Source organism: Myotis daubentonii, chromosome 1 (genome assembly GCF_963259705.1).
Source record: "Myotis daubentonii chromosome 1, mMyoDau2.1, whole genome shotgun sequence".
In the NCBI taxonomy this organism is placed as follows: domain Eukaryota; kingdom Metazoa; phylum Chordata; class Mammalia; order Chiroptera; family Vespertilionidae; genus Myotis; species Myotis daubentonii.
Genome location: NC_081840.1, coordinates 225514970 through 225539884, shown reverse-complemented (window position 1 = coordinate 225539884; position 24915 = coordinate 225514970). Strand labels below are relative to the sequence as shown.

General features: G+C 41.7%; 1 non-coding gene and 1 pseudogene across 1 annotated transcript; both read right to left on the bottom strand.

Annotated features, from left to right (window-relative positions):
• Positions 1-332: 332 nt before the first annotated feature.
• On the bottom strand, positions 333-698 carry LOC132241624 (large ribosomal subunit protein eL34-like; annotated as a pseudogene).
• A 3365-nt stretch (positions 699-4063) lies between these two features.
• LOC132224375 (small nucleolar RNA SNORA63) lies at positions 4064-4195 on the bottom strand. The gene has a single exon (XR_009450664.1). It is a non-coding gene; the product is annotated as a small nucleolar RNA SNORA63 (small nucleolar RNA).
• Between the last annotated feature and the right edge of the window lie 20720 nt (positions 4196-24915).

Sequence of the window (24915 nt, the reverse complement as noted above, 5' to 3'; positions counted from 1 at the left end):
GAACTTCCAGCAGAAAAGCCCCTCCCCCCAAAATTCATGTTGACCTGGCAGCCCCTCCCTCCAAAATTCATGTTGACCTGGCAGCACCTCCCTCCAAAATTCATGTTGACCTGGCAGCTATCTCAACTATGAAAATCAGGGCCTGAGCATTTTCCATGTTCCTCACTCACCTCCCTTTTAGCGACGCTCTGCCCACCAAGCATGTGGCTGGCAAAGATGCGACTCCCAGGCTTGTTTTATTAGGGGAAGGACAAACCAGGTATACCTGCCTATCAGATGGGGTTCTTTATATTTGAAGCCTTTTGATTTTATTACTCAAAAAAGCTTCATTTTTAAAAAATTTCTTTAGCTTTCTGACTCTGTGCTTGTGCTTTCAACATGTTCACAATGATTATCTGCTCCTGAAGAAGAAAAGCACGTTTAAACCTGTCACTGACAGACACATTTCACACACGTGGATCCACTGTAGACCCTGCTGACACGTTTTTTCATTTCAGACAATCTCATTAGAACTTTAAGGCTCACCACACAAACTCCTCCAAGTTGACCTGGGCACACACCACATGCAGATTTTGGTGCTTTCCCAACTTTCTTGGTATAAAGGGAAACAATTCTATTGCCAGGGGCTTGGGGCAGCCTAGTTTTGTTATGCCTGTATTGTAGGACAGCTTCTGATGGTATGTCAAATGCTGGACCATGGTAAATGCCTGAAATCACCATCCTGAATGAGCAAAAGAATAGAGCTTGCAAGTTCAAAGGTCAAATGGACTCCAGATGGGGTTCTTGGTGTAATCTGGTACATGGCTCTCCTGGCTTATAGATGCCAGTCTCTGGATGTGGCTGAAGCAGATCAGGCTCTCATTCCATTGCCTTGGGAGCACTGATAAAACACCCAAATCCCAAACTTGCTGGGCTATGAGCCAGACCTCTTTGAAAAGCCACCAGAGTCCCCACCACCCTGTGAGGTTTGTATGGCCAAGCAAGAGCCAGCCAGGTGATCAGTCCTGAGGACATGTTTTTCATCAATTGCTTCTGGAAATAATCTCAGAAATGTATCTATTAAATATCCATTTCAGGCTAACCTCCTTTTAATTAGACAAAGTCTCTGGTCTCATTCCTTAACCAGTCACAGTCTGTTCCTTTTCTGGACATTTCTTTCTCTCTATGCAGGTTCTAACTGAAGGTAATTTGGTGGAGAAGGATGGGAACTGGGGAGCTGGTGGTGTGACTGCCCCATCGCCTCCTGCCTCCCTCTAGTGGCAGCTTCAGGGATGGTAGGTATACCAATGTAAATTGTAAATCATACCACATGATGCCCTGGTTTAAAATCTTCCAATATCTCCCCATCACTAGTAATAAAACCCAACTATTTACCAGGCTTGATTAGGCCAAGATTATTTGGATCCTGCTTATCTCGCTGACCTCTTCCACCTTCATTCTGACTTCAAATATGTCACATTAGTGCAACCCTTAGGTTCTTTGTACTTGCTTTTGACTCCGTAGAGTTCTCTCCCTCAAGACTCTTGAAGACTAGTTTCTGCTCATCATTCAGTTTTCAGTTCAAACACCCCCTCTTCAGAGAAGCCTTCCTTAACCACTCAGCATACAGAAACCCTCTTTTTTCATCACATTGTTAGAGTTTATTATTTATTCATGGTACTCATCACCACCTGACATTTTTTTTGTTTACCTTAGTGTTTACATCTTTTACAATATAAATGAAAGTTCCATGCAAGAACAGTGCTAGTTTGTTCTTAGCCCTATATTCCCAGTGTTTACACTAGTGCCTGCTCGAGTACCAAGGGGCTTGGGATGCACTAATTAATTAATGGATTCTCCCACTCTCCCATCCAACATCTATGGCAGATAGAATTAATCAATCATGTTGTTCTTCCCACTGCACATGACAGCACTGAGAGGATAATTTGCTAGAGATTTTGAATTTATTCCATATGCAAAAATAAACTTCAGGGAGAGTAAAGAGCTACTGTAAAGAAATATGAGATATTTAAGGGTTAATAATTCTTATATTATTGCAATGGGGAGGAAATCTCAATGGAAAAGAAATTACAAAGCTAAGCTTAAGACCCAGAAGAAATTAAAGAAAAGATGGATCAATCTGGCAATAAAAAGGCTAAAATGCTTGCAAGACAAAGTAAACCAAATTAAAAGGTAAGTGAAGCATTTGGTGAAAATATTTTCAAAATAAATAATCAAGGATTAATAACATTCATTTTCATTTAATTTTAGAAACCAACAAGAAAAAAGCACACAACGCTATAGAAAATGGACACCAGATCTCCACAAACAATTCACTCTGCACAGATGGCCAGAGAGAACGTGGAAAGACATTCACCTCACCGTTAATTAAGAAAATGAAAATTAACATAGAACTTCTTTTCTATTATGAAATAATGAAACCAAAAAGATCCAGAGCTGTCGTGGATGTGGAGAAATGGCCATTGTTTTCATGGCGAAGAGTATGATGAGTACTGCCCTTTGGAAGGTGACTCATCAGTATCCACCAAAATTCATACCGAACATGTACAATAACCTCACATTTAGGTATTTCAAATAATTGACATATTCGAATAGGAGTGCATGCTAATTGCTCATCTCTATATTTTTCTATTCTGAGTGTGCCAGTCTATGGCCTTTGCCAGCTTTTCTGCCATTAGCTGGTCAGCTGGCAAGATGTGAAGATGTAGAGAAGCACAAACAGGGCACTGAAGTTGACTTCATCCTACAAGGACTATTGAACTCTTGTACCATTTCACTTTTCGGAGTGGAGCCACTTGTTCTGAATAATATAATTACAAGTGTTTCTCAGCAGTGGCCTTACCCCAGAAACTTGCATCCCTCATAACTTGCTGAAAGGATGTAATGATTGCACTTATATTTTTAAATGTAACATATTATGCATTCTTTAATTCAGTTAGCAAACATTTATTGACTACCTGCATTTGCCAGGGACTGCTTTAGCCATTCTTCCTCAACCCTTTTGATCCTGCTTATAAAATATGTACAACTTTCTTAAGAAGCGCTGGCAGAGGGATCAAGGCCAGCCATCAGGGTCCACAGAAAAGATGCCCAACTTTGCACTCAGTCACATCTGAGCCAGAAGGAAAATTATATTATGAAAATTATTAAAGGCAGAATTTCAAAAACTTTAAAATTTCCCATGTATTGTTAAGTTAACAAAACAAAAGTTAACAAAATGCTATGTGTATAATGTTCCCACGTTTGCTAAGAAAAGTGTATTTATACTTTTATACATATTTATATGAAAATTTCTAGAAGGATATATTCAGAACTTATTTTCTTGAATGGTGAAATTTCAAATTTTTATTTCATTTTTTTTCTTATTTTTGTTCTAAGTGTTTTTCTACTAATATGTATGACTCAATAATCTCAGAAATGAAAAATAGTAAAATACAGAATATAGTTATATAACTGCAGTTTATAGTTAAATACAGAAATGTAAGAGCTAGAAGTGGGCTCTGTAACCAAATGTCCAGTTTCCTTTCCATTTTTTTCTGTCACTTTCTAAACTTATGAATTAGAAAGTTAGTGAGGTTTTTTAATATATTTTATTGATTTTTTATAGAGAGGAAGGGAGAGGGATAGAGAGTTTGAAACATCAATGAGAGAGAAACATTGATCAGCTGCCTCCTGCACACACACACACACACACATCCCGCGGGGGGATGTACCTGCAACCAAGGTACATGCCCTTGACTGGAATCGAACCCGGGACCCTTGAGTCCGCAGGCCAACACTTCATCCACTGAGCCAAACCAGTTAGGGTGAAAGTTAGTTTTTAAAAGATTTTTAGCTACGCTAAGTCTCGGTTACTTCACCTGAAAACAGTGAGAATAGGTAATAAGTACCCCCATAAGTCCTTGGTTTGAAATAAATGATACCGAGTAAGAAAGCCCAGTACAGATCTTCATGCTTAGGAAATACTCCATGTTAGTTCATTTCTTCATTTCTTTCTCCCTTTCTTTCTTTTTTTTTTCTTCATTCAAGAATCACCAGTCAGTCAATATTTATTTTAGCAATTATGTATGAAACCAAGCGTCCCTGGCTGCTACAGGAGTCTAGCAGACAGGTATAGTTAAGAAACAACTTTATTTTGAACAGGGGGAACGACAACACAGCACTTAACAGCTATGTTGTAGTCTGAATCCTGCTTTCTCCTTGTTTTTTTTCTTCTTTTCCTTCCTTCCTTCCTTTCTCCTTCCTTCCTTCCTTCCTTCCTTCCTTCCTTCCTTCCTTCCTTCCTTCCTTCCTTCATCTTCCTTCCTTCTTTCCTTTCTACTTTTCTTCCTTCCTCCCTCCCTCTCACCCTTCCTCCCTCCCTCCCTCCCTTCCTCCCTCCATCCCTCCCTCTCTTTGTTCCTTCCTTATAGAGGCAAATGTTAAAGTCAGTTAAACATTAGGGAGTCTATAAAAGCCATAACTATACACCCAGGACTTGTCAAGATAGTCTCACTTCCAAATACTTCATTCCACTGCCAGACTATGTATACAGGTTTTGATTTCAGATTAATGATTTTCATCATGCTTATGTTCCTTTGGTTATCTTTTCATGAAATCTAATAGTGTGGGCACTTAACCAAGTGCCACCCAATCTTCTGAAATGAGAAAAATAGCTCTGAGAGTCTGAATATGGCTGTTTGCAGCTTCATTGATAGCCAAAGCCTCATACAGTTAACTGGGATGTTACTTGCTTTCCTTAATGGTTAGACAGCCTTAATTAATTGCAGTGGTAAAAGTATTTCTCAATAAATATGTATTTTTCAACCCCAGTGATTTTAAGGATTACATTTTTTAAAAAATCAGGAAAAGTACTGAATACATTTTATAAAGCAAAGATAACATTGAAACTAAAAGTTGATAAAACTTCACCAAAAAATAAAACTATAGCTTATTCACCCTAATAAATATTTATGCAAAAATCTTCCAAAAATTATCAAATATACATTAAAACCATATGTGCATATTTTTAGAAAAGCAAAAGTGGTTCAATATTAGGAGTTTCAGTTGAATAATTCATCATATTAATAGACCTAAAGAGAAAAATCATATAATTATTTCCAGAGATGGAGAAAAGGCATTTGCCAAATTCCATTTGTGAATTTTACAGACATATAAAAAGAAAATGACAATGTAAGACTTGATGGACACTTCCTTGACATATATAAAAATTACATATATAACATTAATAACAAAGACAGAGGCATTTTCTCACTAAAATTAGTAATAAAATGAGTAATGTCTATTATCTCCTTACAAAGATGCTCATGAAATCCATTGTTATGTAACATCTGCAATTATTAATACTTACAACAAAATGTTACGTAGCAATGGTCTTCACTCTACTTATCCCTAAATTTAGTGGAAAAGGCTCTGGCTTTGTTGTTAAGGTCATATGCAATTTTTATATTAATTAATATAGTAAAACAGAATATTAATTAGAATAATCTTATATCATTAATAGATATTAATATGTTAAAGAAAATTCCTGTAAGACCCTGAATTAGAAAAACAAAAGAAAGTCATACCATGTTTCTGGGGAGAATGATTCAATATCATAGAGATGCCAGTTTTTCCTAAGTTAACTTATAAATGTAATGCAAGCCCATTAAAATACCACCACATGTTTGTTTGTTTGTTTTCTGAAGCTTGACAAGTGGATTACAAAATTCATTTGAAAGTATATTTTATGAGCAAGAATATCCAGAAAAACTCTGGGAGAGAGGAACTAGGAGGGAAGCTAGCCTATAAGATATTAAAGTACCCTGCCAACCTTTGTAACTAAGAAATGGTATTGGTGCATGAATAGACAGGCAACCCAGTGAAACTAAAGAACAAACAAACAAAGAGAAACAATTACAATTGCAAATTTAATATATGATCAAGGTGACTTCTCAAATCAGTGGAGAAAAGATCAACTTTTTGATAAGTAATATTTGGATAACTGGATGGTCATATAAAAAAGATATGATGTATTTATTTCTTACACCAGGATAAATTCCAAATGGATGAGAGATTTCAATGTGAACAATTAAAACATAAGTACTAGATAAAAACATGAGTGAATTTCACTAAAGCTTAGGACTAGAAAAAATCCTATTATTCAAAATTCTAAAGACATATAAGAAAAAATAAACTATGAAAAGGAAAGAAAAACTTTTGTCTGGAAAAAAATACTATAAGCAAAGGGGGGATAAGTCAAACTGGGGAAAATATTAGCACCTTGTAAAACAACAAACTGTGTCACTGAATATCTCTAACATATTTAGGGCTTCAAAAAAAATCTTAGATAACAATAATTATATAGAAAATGGACTAAAGAATAACAACAGCAGCAAACCATCTGATTAAAAAATGGGCAAATGATCTGAATAGACACTTCTCCAAAGAGGACATACAGATGGCTAATAGAAATCTGAAAAAAAAAATGCTCAATATCACTAATTATCAAGGAAATGCAAATTAAACCATAATAGATATCACCTCACACTTGTGAGAATGGCTATCATAAATTAATCAACAAACAACAAGTGTTGGTGAGGGTGTGGAGAAAAAGGGAACCCTCATGCACTGATGATGGGAAGGCAGATTGGCGCAAGCCCCTGTGGAAAACAGTATGGAAGGTTCTCAAAATTAAAAATGGAACTGCCTTATGACCCAGCGATTCCTCTTCTGGGAATTTAAATGAAAAAATCCAAAACACCAAATTGAAAAGGTTATACAGTCCCATGTTCTTATATATGATATTAGAGGCTCAGTGCACAAAAATTTGTGCACTCAGGGGGTCCCTCAGCCCAGCCTGTGCCCTCTCCCAGTCTGGGACCCCTCGGGGGATGACCACCTGCTGGCTTAGGCCCAATCCCCCGGGGGATCGGGCCTAAGATTGCAGTCAGGCATCCCTCTGGCAGCCCGGGAGCCCTCGGGGGATGTCCACTTGCCAGCAGGGAGCAGGCCTAAGCTTCAATCAGACATTCTTAGCGCTGCTGAGGAGGTGGGAGAGGCTCCCACCACCACCATTGTACTGGCAGCCATCAGCCTGGCTTGTGGCTGAGCAGAGCTCCCCTATGTGGGAGTGCACTGACCACCATGGGGCAGCTCCTGCATTGAGCGTCTGCCCCCTGGTGGTCAGTGTGTGTCATAGTGACCAGTTATTCCCAGTGGTTCTGCTGTTAGGGTCAGTTTTCATATTACCTTTTATTGTATAGGATAGAGGCCTGGTGCATGGGTGGGGGCCAGCTGGTTTGCCCTGAAGGGTGTCCCAGATCAGGGTGGGGGTCCCGCTGGGGTGCCTGGCCAGCCTGGGTGAGGGGCTGATGGCTGTTTGCAAGCTGGCCACAGCCCCTTCAGGGTAGGGGTCCCTGCTGGGGTGTCTGGCCAGCCTGGGTGAGGGGCTGATGGCTGTTTGCAGGCTGGCCACAGCCCCCAGCCACTCAAGCTCCCAGTGGAGGCTGGCTGGAAGCAGGTATCTGGGATTTATTTATCTTCTATAATTGAAACTTTGTTGCCTTGAGCCGAGACCACAGCTGGCCAGGGCAGGCAGGAAGTTTGGTTTCCTCCATCACTGGGGCAACCAAGCCTCCTGCTTGCTCCAGCTCCTTAGCTGCCGGCCGCCATCTTGATTGGGTTAATTTGCATATAGTTGCTCTTGGGGCGTGGCTTGGGGCGTAGCGGAGGTGCGGTCAATTTGCATGTTTCTCTTTTATTAGATTAGATATTGCAGCATTACTTATAATAGCCAAGATAGGGAAACAACCTCAGTGTCCATTGATAGATGAATGGATAAAGAAGAATTATTACCCAGCCATAAAAAATAATGAAATATTGCCATTTGCAACAACATGGATGGTCCTAGAGGGAATTGTGCTAAGTGAAATAAGCCAGACAAAGACAAATATCATATGATTTCACTTATGTGTGGAATCTAAAAAGCAAAATAAATTAACAAAACAAACTCATAGATACAGAGAACAAACAATGACTTCTAGGTGGGAGACAGATTGGGGAGCTGGGTGAAAACGGTGAATTAAGGGATTAAGGACAACAAATTGGACAGTGTGGTGGTTACCAGAGGGAAGAGGATGGCGGGAGTTGGAGGGGGCCTAATACATGGAGATGGAAGGTGGTTTGGCTTGGGATGGTGGGCACACAGTGCAATATACAGGTTTGTATCATAGAAATGAACACTTGAAACCTATATGATCCTATTAACCAATGTCATTCCCAATTAATTTAATTTAAAAATGTAAGCAAACAAATTTTTAAAAAATCAACAAATTGGCAGTTATAAAATAGTCATGGGGATGTAAAGTATAGCATAGGGAATATAGTCAACAATATTGTAATAATTATGTATGGTGTCAGATGGGTACTTGAATTATTGGGCTGGGGGGTCACATTATAAACTATATAAATGTCTAATCACTATATTGTGCGCCAGAAACTAATATAATACTATATGTCAACTGTAATGGAAAATTTTTAAAATTTAGCAATATATATATGATGGATTAGCAAATAAATTAATAGCTCACAGAAAAATAAACTTATAAATTTAAATGACCCAATCACATGAATATTTGCTTACTTTACTTCATAATAAAAAAAAAATCTGTTTTAGATTGAGATGTCATTTCTCATCTATTAAGTAGCAAATTCAAACTGTCTTATTAGTTTGGCAAAAACTGTAGACCAGGCTTTTTTAAAACAAGTGAGCACTTTCATATATGGCTTATGGAATTGCAAAGTGGTACAATTCTTACAGAAGGGAATTCGGCAATATCTAACAAAATTATATGTGAATTTAAACTTTAACAACCCCACTTCTATGAATGTACTACAAAGATACACTGGCAAAATAAAACAAAAAAGGAAGGAAGGAAAGACAAGACTACAATTTCAAGGTTATTTATTGCAGAATTAATTATAATAGTAAAAACATGGAAAAGACTCAACTATCCATCAATAGGAGATTGGTCAAATAAATCCTGATACATTTACATAATGTAGTCACACACAGCTTTATAGAAGAATAAGAATAACTATGTAAAGCCTACTATTACAGAGTGATACCTAGGATAAAGTATGTGAAAAAAGCAAGGTAAGGCAAATGTGAATAGTGTGCTATTTTTAAGTAAAAGGAGTATGGATAGATATATATGTCTGTTTATATTAATAAAAAGGAAATGATAGAAGGCTAAACCATGAAATTAAGAGAAAATGGGGCTCTGGCTGAATGGCTTGGTTGAAGCATCGTTCCCTACACTGATAGGTTGCGGGTTCGATCCCTGGTCAGGGCACATACTCAGGTTTCTGGTTCAATCCCAGTGGGGGTGTGTATGGAAGGCCACTGATTGATGCTTTTCTCTCTCTCTCTCTCTCTCTCTCTCTCTCTCTCTCTCTCTTTCTCTCTCTCTCTCTCTCTTTTTCTCTCTCTCTTGCCGGGGTCCAACCCCAGCAGGTCCAGGGGTCCCCAAAGGTGTGGACGGAGTCGGCGAAGAAGGAATGTCACGGAGACAGCGTTCAGTTGATCAGCAGCCTAGCCAGGATCTCCAGCCCGGATCTCCAGAGAGGTTCTGCTTCGGATCTCCAGCGAGGTTCTGTAGCCATGTTCCCTCGCTAGGTTCTCCAGCCAGGTTCTGTCCAGGCTCTCCAGTCAGGTTCAGTGTCCAGGTTCCAGTCAGGTTCTCCTGCCAATCTCTGTAGTCAGGTTCAGTCCAGGATCCCTTGCCATGTTCTCCCGCTAGGCTCTGTCTCTAGGCTCCGAGGCCAGTCCCGGTCCAGGATCCTCTGGCATGCTCTCGCCAGCGAAGTTCTTCTGTCTCTAGAGAACGCTCTGTGTAGGTTGTGTGCCTAGGCTCTGTCTCTCTTGGTCCTGTCTTCCAAGCCCTGTGTTCTCAGTTCTGTGTTCTGAGTTCTGTCTTCTGAGTTCTGAGTGTTTCTGTCTTGTTACAACTGTATTTATACCAGTTGATTCAATCCTATCAATCTCTATTACAAAGGTTAGGGCGTTTCTTATCTCCATTCCAGGGAGAAAAGATTATGTAGTTTAAGCATGATTGTTCGTAGTTAAAGGGATTAATTACCCGCCTGGCACTTAGTTAAGAGGTTTTATTCCCTCCCTAACTTCAGGGGAAAATCCCTACCTGGGGATTCAACCTTTCTCGGAGAGGTGACCTTGGTTAAAACACAGCGCCAAGAAGGTGAGCAGACATATTAAGAACCGTATGCCATATATGCCAGGTCCCTTGAAACAGCAAGGATGGACCGGCTCCCGGCACTCTCTCATCAATAAAATATATCCTCCAGTGATGATTTTAAAAATTAATAAAAATATATACAGTACTAAAACAATGACTGGAACATATATTACACTCAGAAAATTTCAGCCATCATGTTGATCATCATCCTGGACAGTGGAAGGAGAACAAAGCTGATTTCAATCTTGATCCTTCCATTTATGAACAAGGAACAAATTATTTGGTTCCATTTAGAAATATATATATATGAAAGCACTTTCTGTGTGCTAGTCTCAAAAAACTGGGTCACTGCTTAGGAGGAAGCAGTCTGCAGTCTGTCTCCCCAGTTCTGAAATTGTTATCCTGACAGTCACAGATCATAATGCCAGCACTGAGTTGGTTTGCAAATGCAGCAAAACAGGTTCCAATGGCCCTGCTGGCCTGGCTCAGTGGTTGAGCATTGACCTATCAACCAGGAGATCATTGTTCGATTCCCCGTCAGGGCACATGCCTGGGTTGTGGGGCAACCCAGGGTTCTCCGGTGTGGGGCAAACAGGAGGCAGTTGATCAATGATACTCTCTCATCATTGATGTTTCTCTCTTGGTCTTCCTCTCCCTCTCTGAAATCAATTTTAAAAATATATTAAAACAGCAACACACACACACACACACACACACACACACACACACACACACACACACGTTACAATGACCTAAACAGAAAGGCTCCCAAAGTAGAAATGAAAAGCCATGTTTGCAGCACCTCAGCTAAGTGAAAATAGCCAAAAAGAACCGTGGGAACTTGCTTTCTTCTTTGCTCACCACGCTGACTGCTGGGTTGATTTGCTGTCTGAAAGGACCTACCACTGCCCTATGTTCAACGAACTTCTGTTGTTTCCTATTAATCTAGAAGGGTTTGCTTTAATTCATACATTGTAATTTGAAATATACCTTAGGCCCCAGCCCACTTTTTTTAAATGTGAAATGAGCCATGATTACTCCTCCAATCATCATCAATAAGCAAAAAAAAAAGTCCCAAGGAAGTCAGCCATGGGCTAGACATCAGGTAGCTGGGACTACGGGATGGTCGGTTGTGGCTATTAAAACTGAGGGTCCTTATGACTTTGATTACATTTAGCTTTGAATCCTAACTGTAAAAATCATATTTCCCCATGGATAATCAACAACCCCCAAGGCAGCAGATGACAAGAGAGTGAACCTAATGGTCACAGGTCTCAACCTCTGGCTGGCTAAAGGTAGTACATTGACCTAAGTTATGTTTCAGTTCCCGACCCCTAAGATGGAGCAAACCCCTGGCTACTTTCCTATGAGACTAGGCAGAGGGACAGACCTTAGAGTTGTCCTCAAGACCTGAAGACATGATTTATTACCCTTTCCTTACTACATCCAACCGATCAGCTCCCAACATGACTTGGAACCCCTTAACCCACAGTATTTCTTGATTTTGTCCTATGGAACCTGTAACCTACAGGCCACTGGGGAGCCAGGTCTTTCAGAGTGCTCACTCCCCTCACTCTGGACTGGCCAATTCAATATTAACCTATTTTCTTTTCCATACTGTACACTCCTGCTCATGCATTTTTGGGGGCCATTGCCCACAGGCAGGCGGACTCAAATATTGGGGTTTTGATGACACCCCAGCTTGCCTGGCATCACTGAGCAGTGTGAGGGAAGGAAGAGACTAGTTCTGCATAGGCCACAGAACAATCTTTCTCTGTTCTTTATATTCTGCTGAATTGAGAACCTGAATGTTTCCATGGTTACGAAGGCCACTTAATGGGGCAAAGGGCAGAGTCCACATGGCATGGGGGCATCTAAAATGACAAATGTCACGCTTTTGTCTGGGGCCGCATGCTAAGGAATCAGAGCAGGACTTGTGAAGTCACTTTCGGCAGGGAGGACACTTTTTGGAAAGTCTTTTCACACGAAGGTGCTAAAAACTACACACAGAGATGAAAACCTCCCTCGATTTAAATCCTTCCAGGATTACCATCGTTCAAAGGATAAAGTCCAAATTTCTTCACTCAGCATCCGAGGCTCTGCACAACCTGTTCCCGGATATTGATGTGTCTCCTCCTTCAGGCACACAGGCCCGTGGCTCAGCCTGCCCTTCTGCACTCTCTCTCCTTTGACTGGCAAACCCTACTTTTCCCTTCCCTTCAGGCCAGCTCATGGATCACTTCCTGGCAGCCTTGATGCCTCTCTCAGAATTTATAGCCCCACCCAAACTCTCCATGGCCCTTATACTCTTATATTGATTGGTTTACATGCCTTTCTCCCCTGTGAGACTACAAGATCCTGAATAGAAAGACTGTGACATATGTTATTTACCTTGCAACACACGGAACTGAAAACATAGTAGACACTAAAAAAAATTAAAGAAAGAAAAGCTTTTCAAAATAAATGGGTACCACCTATGGAGTATTCTTGCTTTAAAAATGTTGACCATGAACCAGAGCCTTTTAGACCTAACTTCTTTTTCAAAGAAAAGACAGCGATGAAGAAGCAAGCAAAATTATACTATCAAGAAATGATCATAATGTAGGTTTTTTGGCTATCTGACACAGCATGGAAAAGAAGAAAGAGAGTAGGATGAGGGACTCTTCTAGAATAAAAGAGACTTAAATATATATCACAATCAAATGTAATGTGCAAGCCTCTTATAAAGATTTTTGGGGATGATTAGGGAAATCTGAGTATGGAAAGAGTATTAGAATTATTAAGTTATTACTGCTCATTAGACATGAAAATTGTTATTTTGGTTATATCTGAAATGTCCTTACTTAAGGGCAAAACAATGTGATGTAAAGAATTTTCTTTAAAATACTACAGCAAAATAAATGTAAAATCTGCTAACCATACAAATAAGGCATTTGGGGGGTATGTGATATAATAAAAATATATATACATTTGGTCTTTGTCCCGAATTGCTGGCACAGAGCTCCTAAAACTCTTGGGATTTCCTGAGTATAAAACTGTCTTTTGTTACTCATGAGTCCCTTTAACCACACCAGAGTTTATACTAATGAGAGGATCCGTGGTAGTACCCCAGATGACTTCAGGATGGGGCCAACCTTGTGACTACTAGGTTAGAACTTTCAGCCCCACTCCCAACTTTTGGGGGGGGGGGAAGGGACTGAAAATTATTGGCCAATCACTAATGGCTTATAATTTAATCAATTGTGTCTATATAATGAAACAATATTATAGAAGCCCCACAAAAAAACCCTGAGCAGTAGGGTTCAGGGGCACTTGGGGGTAGGGGAACACATCCATGTGCTGGGGAGATGCACACATGCAGAGGGCACGGAAGCTCAGCTCTACCCCTCCCCCACATAATTTATCCTGTACATCTCTTCTAAGTGGCTACTCAGAGCTGTATCTATTGTAATGACAATGGTAAGTAAGGCAGTTTCCTCAATTCTCTCTGTCATTCCAGTGAATTACCAAACCTGATGGGGGCTAGGCTGGGAACCCCTGAACTTGTAGTTAACCAGGCAGAAGTTCAAGTAGCCTTGGGACCCTGTTTGCGGCTGACATCTGAATGGGGGCAGTCTTGTGGGACTGAGCCCTTGATGTGTGGGGGTCTGTGTTCACTCCAGGTAGTTAGGGTCAGAACTGAATTGAATTGTAGAGCACCCAGTTGATTGTTACAGAAAAATGGCCAAGTATAGATAATTGTGGCAAAATACAGATAATTATTGAATCTGTGGGATGGATATATGATAATTTATTACACTATTCTTTCTACTTTGGTGTGTTTCAAAACTTCCCTAACGAGAACATTAAAAAACTTAAAGGAATACTCTTTCGAAATTCATTTGCCTGTTTAAAGAGAACACTTGCAAAACGCAGACATCCTGGTAAAATGGAGCCGTATCACATTGTGATTTTAATTCATGTCCCTTTTATGACAAATGATGAACATCTTTATAAGTGTTTTTTATGCATTTGTGTATCTTCTTTTGTAAAGCAACTGTTCAAGGCATTTTCCCAAGGGAAATGAGAACACCCATCTACATAAGGACTTGTGAAAGATGGTTCATAGTGCTTTATTCAAAATAGCAAAAATAAATAAATAAAGGAAACATCCCCTATGTCCACCAATAGGAAAACAGATAAAGAAATGGTGGCATTTTATACACTGGAGTATTACTCAGCATTAAAAAAAGAATAAACCATTGTTACATGCAATAATGTAAACCGAATGTTAAAAACACTGTGTTGAATGAATGAAGCCAGACACACACATAAAATTCATATTGTATGATTTTATGAAGAATTTTGAGACCAGGCAAAATCGATCTATAGGTATAGAAATAAAAACAATGGTTGTCAGAGGAAGATGAATGGAAAAGGGTAGGAGGGAGCTTCCTTGGTGACAGATATTCTATCTAGAGTGGGCTATTTTGTATATAGGTGTCAAAACTCATCAAATTCTACAAATCCTACATTTAAGATCTGTGCATTTCACCCTATATAATTATACTTCAATTGAGAGAGACTGAAAGAGAGAAATACCAAAAACAAAGGAATGTGTTGTTAGTAGTGGAATTTCAGACATTAGTAAGGGAGGTATTTTCAGGTGAGAAGACACACCTTCCTAGTCTTTCTGCCAGTTGTGAACCTGTGATTCAGGACTCTCTGTAGTCACCCTGAAACATCTGAATTCCCCTTTGCTTAGGCATCGATGCAGAGCAGAAGGCCACCCCTGAGATCTGAAACTCCACTTGCTGCAGTCCCAGTCCAGAATTCTTAGTGTGACACCATGGAAACAGCACTAGCTTTCTCTATAGGCTGCACAAGTGACCCTGCTGACATCCTCCTTAGAGGAAGAAGCAGAAATATCATTAGCAATAAGTGGGCTGTATTTGACTGCAAGGAACACAGTGGCCAGGCCTATGGTACTTCTCAGTTCTCTGAGTTTATCCCATGGAGTTCAAGGTCCTCGGTTCATAGAACTTAGAAATGAGGGCTCATTAATCAGAAGGGTTAGGTAGAAAGCAAAATTCTTACTTTAATTTTGAGATGACTATTTATTTTGGTGTTTATGCACTAGAAATACACTATATTAATAATGTTTGTTTAGAGCACAATAAAATATGTTAATCCTCCCCAGGTATCTTAATTTCTAGGGCTATCATAATAAAATACCACAAATGGGGGGATTGAAACAACTAACATTTATTTTTCTCACCGTTGTATAGGCTAGAAGTCCAAGATCTGGGTGTGGGCAGGGTTGATTTCTACCTGAGGCCTCTCTCCTTGGCTTGCAGATGGCTGCCTCCTCCCTGTGTCCTCACATGGTCTTTCCTTTATGTGTGTCTATGCCCTAATCTCTTCTCATTAGGACACCATTCATATTCGATTAAGGCCCACCCATATGAGCTCATTTTAACTTAATTAGCTCTTTAAAGACCCTATCTCTCTATGTAGTCACATTTTGAAGTACTGGGGTTAGGATTTAACATATTAATTTTGGAGGGCATAATTCAGCTTATAAAACCAGGTATAGTGGGTATTGTCCCATTTTGCTCATAAGAAAAACGAGCCTCAAGAAATTAAGCGACTACATCAAAGCTGCTTAGCTGGTAGGAAGTAAGGATGGGTGTGGTGGCACACGCTTGGGCCTCACCATTGAGCGTAGCCCGGCTGACTTCCAGCTGCCAGTGTCTGAACCTCATCCTCGAGGGGCTTTCTCTGAAGCTTGTAAAGATACTCTCCCCGCCTCTCAGCAAGAAATGCCTCAAATGACCAACTCCAAGCAGTAGTCCTCTACCAACTACAGATGGGAGCAGGTATATAAATACCCTGTGGTCGGCAAACCGCGGCTCTCGAGCCACATGCGGCTCTTTGGCCCCTTGAGTTTGGCTCTTCCACAAAATACCACATGCGGGCACACACATACAGTGCAATTGAAACCTTGTGGCCCATGCGCAGAAGTAGGTATTTTGTGGAAGAGCCGGTATTTTGTGAAAGAGCCACACTCAAGGGGCCAAAGAGCCAGGTGTGGCTCGCGAGCCGCGATTTGCTGAGTTGCAGTTTGCCAACCACTGCGGCCTAGCCCAATAGATCAAACTGCTTGAAATTGTGATATTTGACCATTTTGACCTATAAAAATAGCATTATCATAAAATTCAACTAAATAGAAGTATATGTATAGGTATATGCATATAAATAACCACATGAAAACGCATGCACCCAAAAAACATACATATGTACATGTCATGTAAACATAATATACTTTTTATAATGTCAGGAGGCCACCCATTCGATCTTTTTAAAGCAAAAGTCTTTGTGTCTCTCCTCTTCACTAAATCCTTCAGTCCTATCACTGCCATGGTAAAATCCAAGTTCCATATAATGATATCACAATCCCATTATTTTCTGGCTCCAGCCTTTTTATCCTGGCTGTTGTCTGCACTCTGTTTTGTCTTGATATTACCAAACAGCTTAGAATTAAATAGGAAAAGAAAAGGAAAACACTCTTCTATTTCACAAGCCTTCATTCTTCATCTTGTACAACGTGACAGCCATAAACTTTTTCTTGGGCTCCCTTTTTCAAGATGGCATGAGTCCAACCCTGCCAAGACCATCTCTTTACCTTGGATATAAATCCATGATTGTATTAATCACACTGGACACAATATTTTTGTTTGCTTAACTGTCTCCCCTCTCCGAATGCAAGGTACTGAGGCCTGGTTTTGATCAACCCTCTCTGTTCAGCATTTATCACAGAGCCAGGTGCATAGTAGGTGCTCAGTAAATGTGGTTGAATGAAGATAAACTCAGAACTTGAACTTGGTTATCTAGGCTTCAGTAAAGCACTGCACAAAAGGTAAATGAACAATACGTAATTCTTGTTCTTTTTAAAAAATATATATTTTTATTGCTTTCAGAGAGGAAAGGAGAGGGAGAGAGAGATAGAAGCATCAATGATGAGAGAAAAATCACTGATTGGCTGCCACAGCTCAGGGTTCCAGAGCTGGGGAGAGAAGTCCCTTAACTGCAGATTGCAAAAACCAGTGGGGATCATGGCTGAGTGACACAGAGGCTGCTGGAGAACTCAGCTGTTCCTCTTTAAAGGGCCAGTGTATGGCCTTCCTTGGACTCAATCCCTCTAGGCTCAGCACTGGGGCAACAGCTGGGGCGGGGGTAGAGGGAGATTCAGTGATATATGAGAAGAAACTGAATTGTTTGGCATTGGAGCAAGAACTCAGGGGTGGCTTTTTCCAAGACAGAGGTGCTCACAGGGGTCATTGTTCCTATGCTGAGACCTTCCCCACCCAAGCTGTTTGCAGTGACTTTTCCATAAGAATGTCCTGTCCTGGTTCAGGCTTCGAACATTCCTAAAATCTTTCAAACAAGCAGCAGCTGGCATCAGCATGCCCCATAGCTATCAATAAGAGGCCCAAGACCTGGCACTAGTACCAGCCTGTTTTGCTTCACAGCTTGGCCTCACCTGGGCACTTGTAAACCCACTACAAGTAGCAGTCATCTGCAAATAGCTCTGTAGCTCCACCAGGCAGTGGCTAACTTCGCGCCTCCCCGGAGGCCCCAGAACCAAGCACCCGGCGGACAGTTTCAGACCATACCAGATTGCAACTCTGCACGTCCACCAGCGACATATATTTTAATTGTATCTAAAAATCAAAATAAGTAAACAAGCAATCTAATGAACCAAATAAACTGATGAATAAAATAGAACCAGAGGCATGGAAACATGGAACGGACTAAGGAATCTCAAAGGAAAGGGGAGGTGGGGGAGGGGGACAGGAAAAGATTAACCAAAGAACTTATATGCATATATGCGTCACCTATGGACACAGACAGTAGGGCAGTGAAGGACTGGGGTTGGGTGGGAACCGGGTGGAAGGCGGCAACGGGGTGATTAAAGGGGCACATCTGTAATACTCTCAACAATAAAGGTTTTTTAAAAACTTAAAAAAATGCTCAATGTCACTAATCAGAAAAATGCACATTATACCTACAGTGAGGGCCAGTGCCCTCAGTGGTCCCCTGGTCTATCTCTTGCTTCAACAAGGTTTGGAAGGGACAGACCCAGGGACACCCCTTCTTCCAACCTTTGACCACCCTCCCACCTCTCTTCCAGTCATCACCTCAGAACCACCTCAGCCATCCTCAACCTCCAGGACCAGCCAACAACCATTCCTTTACCTTAACTTCTTATTGCTGAACAACCATAAAGTCCCAAATTCATCAGAACTATTCCACCAAGGTGAAGGCTGAAGTCGACCTGCATCTGCGGGTCTCCTGCACCTACCTCTCTCTGGGCTTCTATTTCGACCTCAACCCTGTGAGTCTAGAGGGCGTGGGCCACTTCTTCCTGGAGTTGGAAGAGAAGAAGCTGGAGGGCGCTGAGCATCTCTTAGAGATGCAATACCAGGACAGTAGCAGCATTCTCTTCCAGGATGTGCTGAAGCCTTCCCAGGAGGTTTACCGCACAGCCCCTCAGCTCTGTGACTGCCTGGGGAACCACTTCCCGGGTGAGGAGGTGAAACTCATCAAGAAGATAGGTGACACCTGACTAACCTCCTCAGGCTGGCCGGCCCCCAGCTGGGCGTGTATCTTTTTGAAAGGCAACTGGAAGGCTTTGGAGCCCAGAGGTCTTTGAAGGGCCCCTCTGCATTCCCCTGGGGTCTGGCTTTTGCATGAGCCTCTCCCTAAAACCCTAGGCATCCTTTTAACCACCCGGGAGCCTTCTCCCATCCATTGGACCAAATGGAAACAATAAAGCTTTTTGCAGCAAAACAAACAAACAAACAAACAAACCAGGACAATGAGGTATCACCTCACACCTGTCAGAATGGCTACCATCAATAAATCAGCAAGCAACAAGTCCTGGTGAGGATGTGGAGAAAAGGGAACCCTTGTGCACTGCTGGTGGGAATGCAGACTAGTGCAGTCACTTTGGAAAACAGTATGGAGTTTCCTGAAATTATTTAAATATGGAATTGCCGTTTGGCCCAGCCATCCCACTTCTGAGAATATATCCTAAGAATCCTGAAACACCAATCAGAAAGAATATATGCAACCCTTTGTTCCTAGCAGCATTGTTTCCAATAGCTAAGATCTGGAAACAGCCCAGGTGCCCATCAGTAGTAGATGAGTGATAAAAAAGCTGTGGTACATCTACACAATGGGATACTATGGGGCTGTAAGAAAGAAAGAACTCTTACCTTTTGGGACAGCATGAAGGAACCTGGAGATAATTAAGATAAGTGAAACAAGCTGGTTAGAGGAAGACAAGTATCACATGATCTCACTTATATGTGGAATCTAATGAACTAAATAAACTGACAAACAAATGGGACCAGAGGCATGAATGCATGGATTGGACTGACAGGTCTCAGAGGGGAGAGAAGTGGAGGGATCGGGAAGAGATTAGCCAAAGAACATATATGCATATAGGCATAACCCATGGACACAGATAATAATTTGGTGTAGGCCTGGGGTAGGGCAGGGGCTGAGTAGAGAGAGAGAAAAGGGGGAATGGAGGGACATCTGTAATAGTGTCAACAATAATAGATAGACAGATAGATAGATAGACCCTAAAAAGAATTGCAATTCTTCTTTCTCCTGATATACTTTATTTGAACCTTCTTTTCAATGCACTTTGCACCAGGCAGAGATCTGAAAGTTTGTCAGATCCTCGCTGTAAACAAAAAGAGTGAGACATGGGATGAAATAACTGGTCCCAAATGACAGAGCTGTTAAAGATGGAGGTGAGATCAAACTCAAGACTAATTAATCACATTTTCACTCCACCTGCCTGCCTTTTTTTTTTTTCTCAATTCTGAGCCCTCAGTGAGTTACTCAACCTTTGGTTATAGAGTGTACTTACTTAAAATATTAGCTTTACTGATTTTTTTCCTTTTTTTTAAGCTTTACTGATTCTTGATAAAATGCAAGGAACTGCTTACAATCCCAAATTCTGAAACTTTTATCCATGAAAATGATTTAAAATGGCATTGAGCCTGGATTTTAAGTCCTGTAACTTCCACTAACTAGCAGTAAGAATGGGGACACATATTTTTAAATTATCTGGGCCTCAGTTTACTCATCTCTTAAATGGGAGCAACACTAACAACAACTACTATAATAATAACTAGAGGCCTGGTGCACCAAATGTATGCACAGGCAGGGGAGGTGTCCCTCAGCCTGGCCTGCACCCTCTCCAATCTGGGACCCCTTGGGGGATGTCCAACTGCCGGTTTAGGCCTGATCCCTGTGGAATCTGGCCTAAACCAGTAGTCGGACATCCCTCTCACAATCTGGGACTGCTGGCTCCTAACTGCTTGCCTGCCTGCCTGCCTGCCTGCCTGATCACCCCCTAACCACTCCCCTGCTGGCCTGATTGATACCTAACTGCTCCCCTGCCGGCCGATCACCCCCAACTGCCCTTCCCTGCCAGCCTGATTGTCCCCACTGCCCTCCCTGCTGGCCTGAGCTCACCCCCACTGCCCTCCCTGCAGGCCTGGTTGCCCCCAACTGCCCTCCCCTGCTGGCCATCTTGTGTTGATCAGCTTGTGTGGCCATCTTGTGTGGCCATCTTGTGGTGATGTGGGGGCAGCCATCTTGTGATGATGTCACACACACGCAACGCCACCTAGGCTTTTATTATAAAGGCTGAGGTTACCAAAATGAAACACTCCCCTTTAAGGCTAATACTAAACATCTGCCAGGTTATTTAACAAATTCCCTAGGTTTAATCTTATCGCCTATGACACAAATGATCTAAGGCAAGGTTGGCCCATAGGTGGCCTGCAGGCGTCTTCTCTCTCCTCAACAGAACCTGAGACAAGAAAGAATAGAGTTTTCAGACAACGCTGGGAGGAGGCGGGAAATAGAGTGAAAACAAGACACAAATTAACATTTCAACCAGCTGTCCCATTGCACGTGTACCACATATGTGTCATTTTGTAGCTGTATACATGTCTTCTTTTTAAGCCCTTTGAGAACAGGGAATATGTTTTGCTCCTTTTGTATCAACCAAGCACATCACATAAAGCAGTTCTTAATACAGCGCCTCCCCTGTGGTAAGATGTATTGCCTACAGGCTAGAAGAGGGAATAAGTAGATGGATGGATGGGTCCAATGGCATTTCCACTCTGGGCCCTGCGCCAGTTCTCCTTTGTGTTTGCCTGTGGTCTCGTGAACTAGAACTTTCACCTGCCTTTCCACACCCATCTGCTTCCATCTCTTATTGGACAGTTTTGTTTTGCTCCCTGAATCAAACCACCAGCATTGAATCAAGACTTGCTCCAAACCAACCCAGCCAAGTGACAATGTGGCAAATAATTATCTACAGCATCTTTTCAGATCCCTGCTAAATAAAGCACACTATACATTTGACCAAAAAAAAAAAAAAAAGATTGTGACTATATCTCAAGTCAGGGTGAATGGCAATGCTTTGAGATATGAAGAAGAGGAAACAAAAAAACTATACACACACTGCAGACCATGAGGCCAGAAATGAGGAGACGAGAGCGACCCGGAGCAAGGGATGTGACACACCAGGAGTGCCTGCTGTCCATGAAACATCCATCTTCAGCTCATACTAGCAGAGTGTGAGGAAGACTGCCAGCCCCTGTCATCTGAGCCTCAGCACTGGCACCTGGATGCTGCTTTCTCTACTTTACAGTTATGACAAAGTCTCTGACAAAAAGCCTCCAGGACTTGGCTCTGAAGGCTCATGTCTGTAGTTCCTCTTGTCATCATCCCAGAAGTGAGGATAAGGCGTGGTCACCATCCGTCCGTGGGACTGAAGCAGAGTAGATCTGTAGAGAGATGCTCAAGGACAGACATCAGTGCTCACAGGCTGGCTGGCAGTGCAAAGAACAAGCCCGCCCTTCAGGAAACCTTGCTGGACCTAACTCCATCCTGCCTGGGTCATTCACCTGCCGTGGATACACACTTGGTCCGTACCAGATCATCCCACACTTGTACCAGCTCTTGGGTAATTGTTTGGCTGTTCTGTATTTATAGTTCAGACCCAGCAAGCCCCACCTCCTCCACCAAGCCTTTCTGAGAGCTGCCTGAAGCACTGGCCTGAGTGACCTTGGAGTAACCTTGTAGATAATGGGTTTTGGAGTTAGGAGTCAGGAAAACTTGAATTCAAAGAGCAGGTCCAGCACTCACTGTGTGATCCAAGATAACACACAGAACCTCACTGAGCCTCCCTTCCTGCACCTGTAGGAGACAATAATCTTGTCCAGGCAAAATAATTTGTGATTTCAGGAAATGATTGGAAACCATCCAATTGGCCTGCAAGGGCTGGATATATAGATTCTGACACAGCTCTAGGGGGGAGAGATCCTTCCCCATTTTTCATACTATTTCCTTTGATGTGGAGGGAGGTCCAACACATAGCCTCCATCCTGCTCCATCCCCTTTCTCCCTATCCCACGGGAAAGGAGAACTGACGTTTCTATTGGTGAATTTTGGAATAGAAAACTGGGTGTGCTTAACCAGTCCTTCCCTCCCAGCTCTTGGAGATAAGTTGACTACAGGGTCCTTCTTCAAAGGGTCAAGACCTACCTGTCCAGCACTGCCTGGGGCTGGGTAGGAGATTCTAGGTGATTCTGAGGTTCCATATCAGGAAATCTATGAGCCTTCAGATGTTGCTGTGTCCAAAACCAGCCTCGTCAATAGTTCAGAACTCAGGTAGGAAAGATGATGGCTACTTTGCAGGGGTTCTCTAAGATTCAGCATAATACCAGGGAATATCATGTTACAAGTTTAAAATAGTTTATTAGATGTGTTTATTGACATAGAATGATAGAATTATGTTTGTTATATATTTTTATGGGAAAAAGATTATGAAATAAAGTGTATGCAGCGATTCTGTTTTTGTTAAAATACATATACTTACTTCTATTTAACATTTTGCAATAGAAAAAGTCTGAAATGCCAGTTTGAACATTTCAGAGCTGTTATCTTGGAGTGGTAGAAGGATGGGTGTGTGTTTTTTAATATTCTTCTTTTAGATGACATGCATTTCAAAAGAGTCTACAATAAAAGTCTATTCCTATTTTATTGATAAAAATGCCAAAGCTACTTATCTGCTAAGAAATAAAAGTCATTTTCAAAATTGTCAAAAACACAAATGTTTCACAGTTACCTTTTCATGAGCTCATTGCTTGGTTTGTTAGCTCAAGTCAGAAGTAATTTTATATTTGGTTGGGGACCATCTGGTGTCACTGACTTTAAATGGGCAAGTTTCCACAGGCTGTAAATCCCTTTGAGTTTCAGAATAGTCACAAGGGGGGAGTGGGGGAGAGGGAGCTACTTCAAGATTTGAATAATGCTCTATGTTCGGTATCTATACTAATAAAAGGGTAATATGCTAATTAGACTGGATAGACTGGACATTTTCCAGATGTCCTTCCGGATGTCCTTCTGGACAAAGCTGCAGTGGTTGCGAGGGCTGAGGAGGGTTGGCAGCCGCGGCGGCCGGCAGTGGCTTCAGCAGCGGGGTGATGGGGGTGGCGCCTTCCCTGATCGGACGGTTGCCTCCCGCAGAGGGAGGCCAGACTGTGGCTTAGGCCTGCGGGGAGTAGGCCTAAGCCATCAGTAGGACATCCCCTGAGGACTCGTGGACTGTGAGAGGGAGCAGGCTGGGCTGAGGGACCCCCCCACCCAGTGCACGAATTTTCATGCACCTGGCCTCTAATGTTTCATATAAAAGGGGAGGGATGGAGTGATTAGGAAACATATCATATAAAATGTAGAATTTTCCCTTTGGCCAGTGTGGCTCAGTTGGTTGCAGCATCCTGAACACTGATAGGTCTGGGGTTCAATTCCAGGTCAGGGCACATGCCCCCGTTGGGGTTGGATCCCTGGTTGGAGCATGCATGAGAGGCAACCAATCAATGTTTCTTTCTCACATAGATATTTATGCATAGAAAAACACACAGCTCAGTTAACCTTTGAACAACACAGGCTTGAACTGCGAGGTCCACTTGTATATAGATTTATTTCAATAAATGCAATTGGCCCTTCATATCCATAGGTTTCACATGAGTAATTAAACCAACTGTGGATGGAAAACCGTATTTCCCCATTTCCAGCTTCAGTTTCCCAGTGGATGCCTGAAACAACGGATAATACTAAACCCTATGTATACAGCTGCCCCTTGGACAATGAGGTTATGGGCGATGCCCACGCAGTTGAAAATAACTATGACTCTACAGTCAGCCCTTTGCTTCTGAGGGTTCAACCAATTAGAGATCAAAAAGAATATTTTTGATCCTGTTGAAAATCCACGGCTGTGTTTTTTCTATGCATAAATACCTATGATAAAGTTTAATTTATAAATTATGTATAGTAAAAAGTTAATAATAATAACTAAGAACAAAATGGAATGATTGTAATAACATGCTGAAATAAAAGTTATGTGAATAAGGTCTCTCACTAGCTCTCTCTAAATATCCCACTGTCCCATACTCCCTCACCTTCCTGTGTAGATGTGAGATGATACAATGCCTGTGTGACCCGATGAAGTGAAGTGAATGCGACATTGTGAAGTATAATAAGGGTGACTTGAACACACACTCTACTTCAATCAGTCATCTACTTTCTCAAAATACAATGAGAT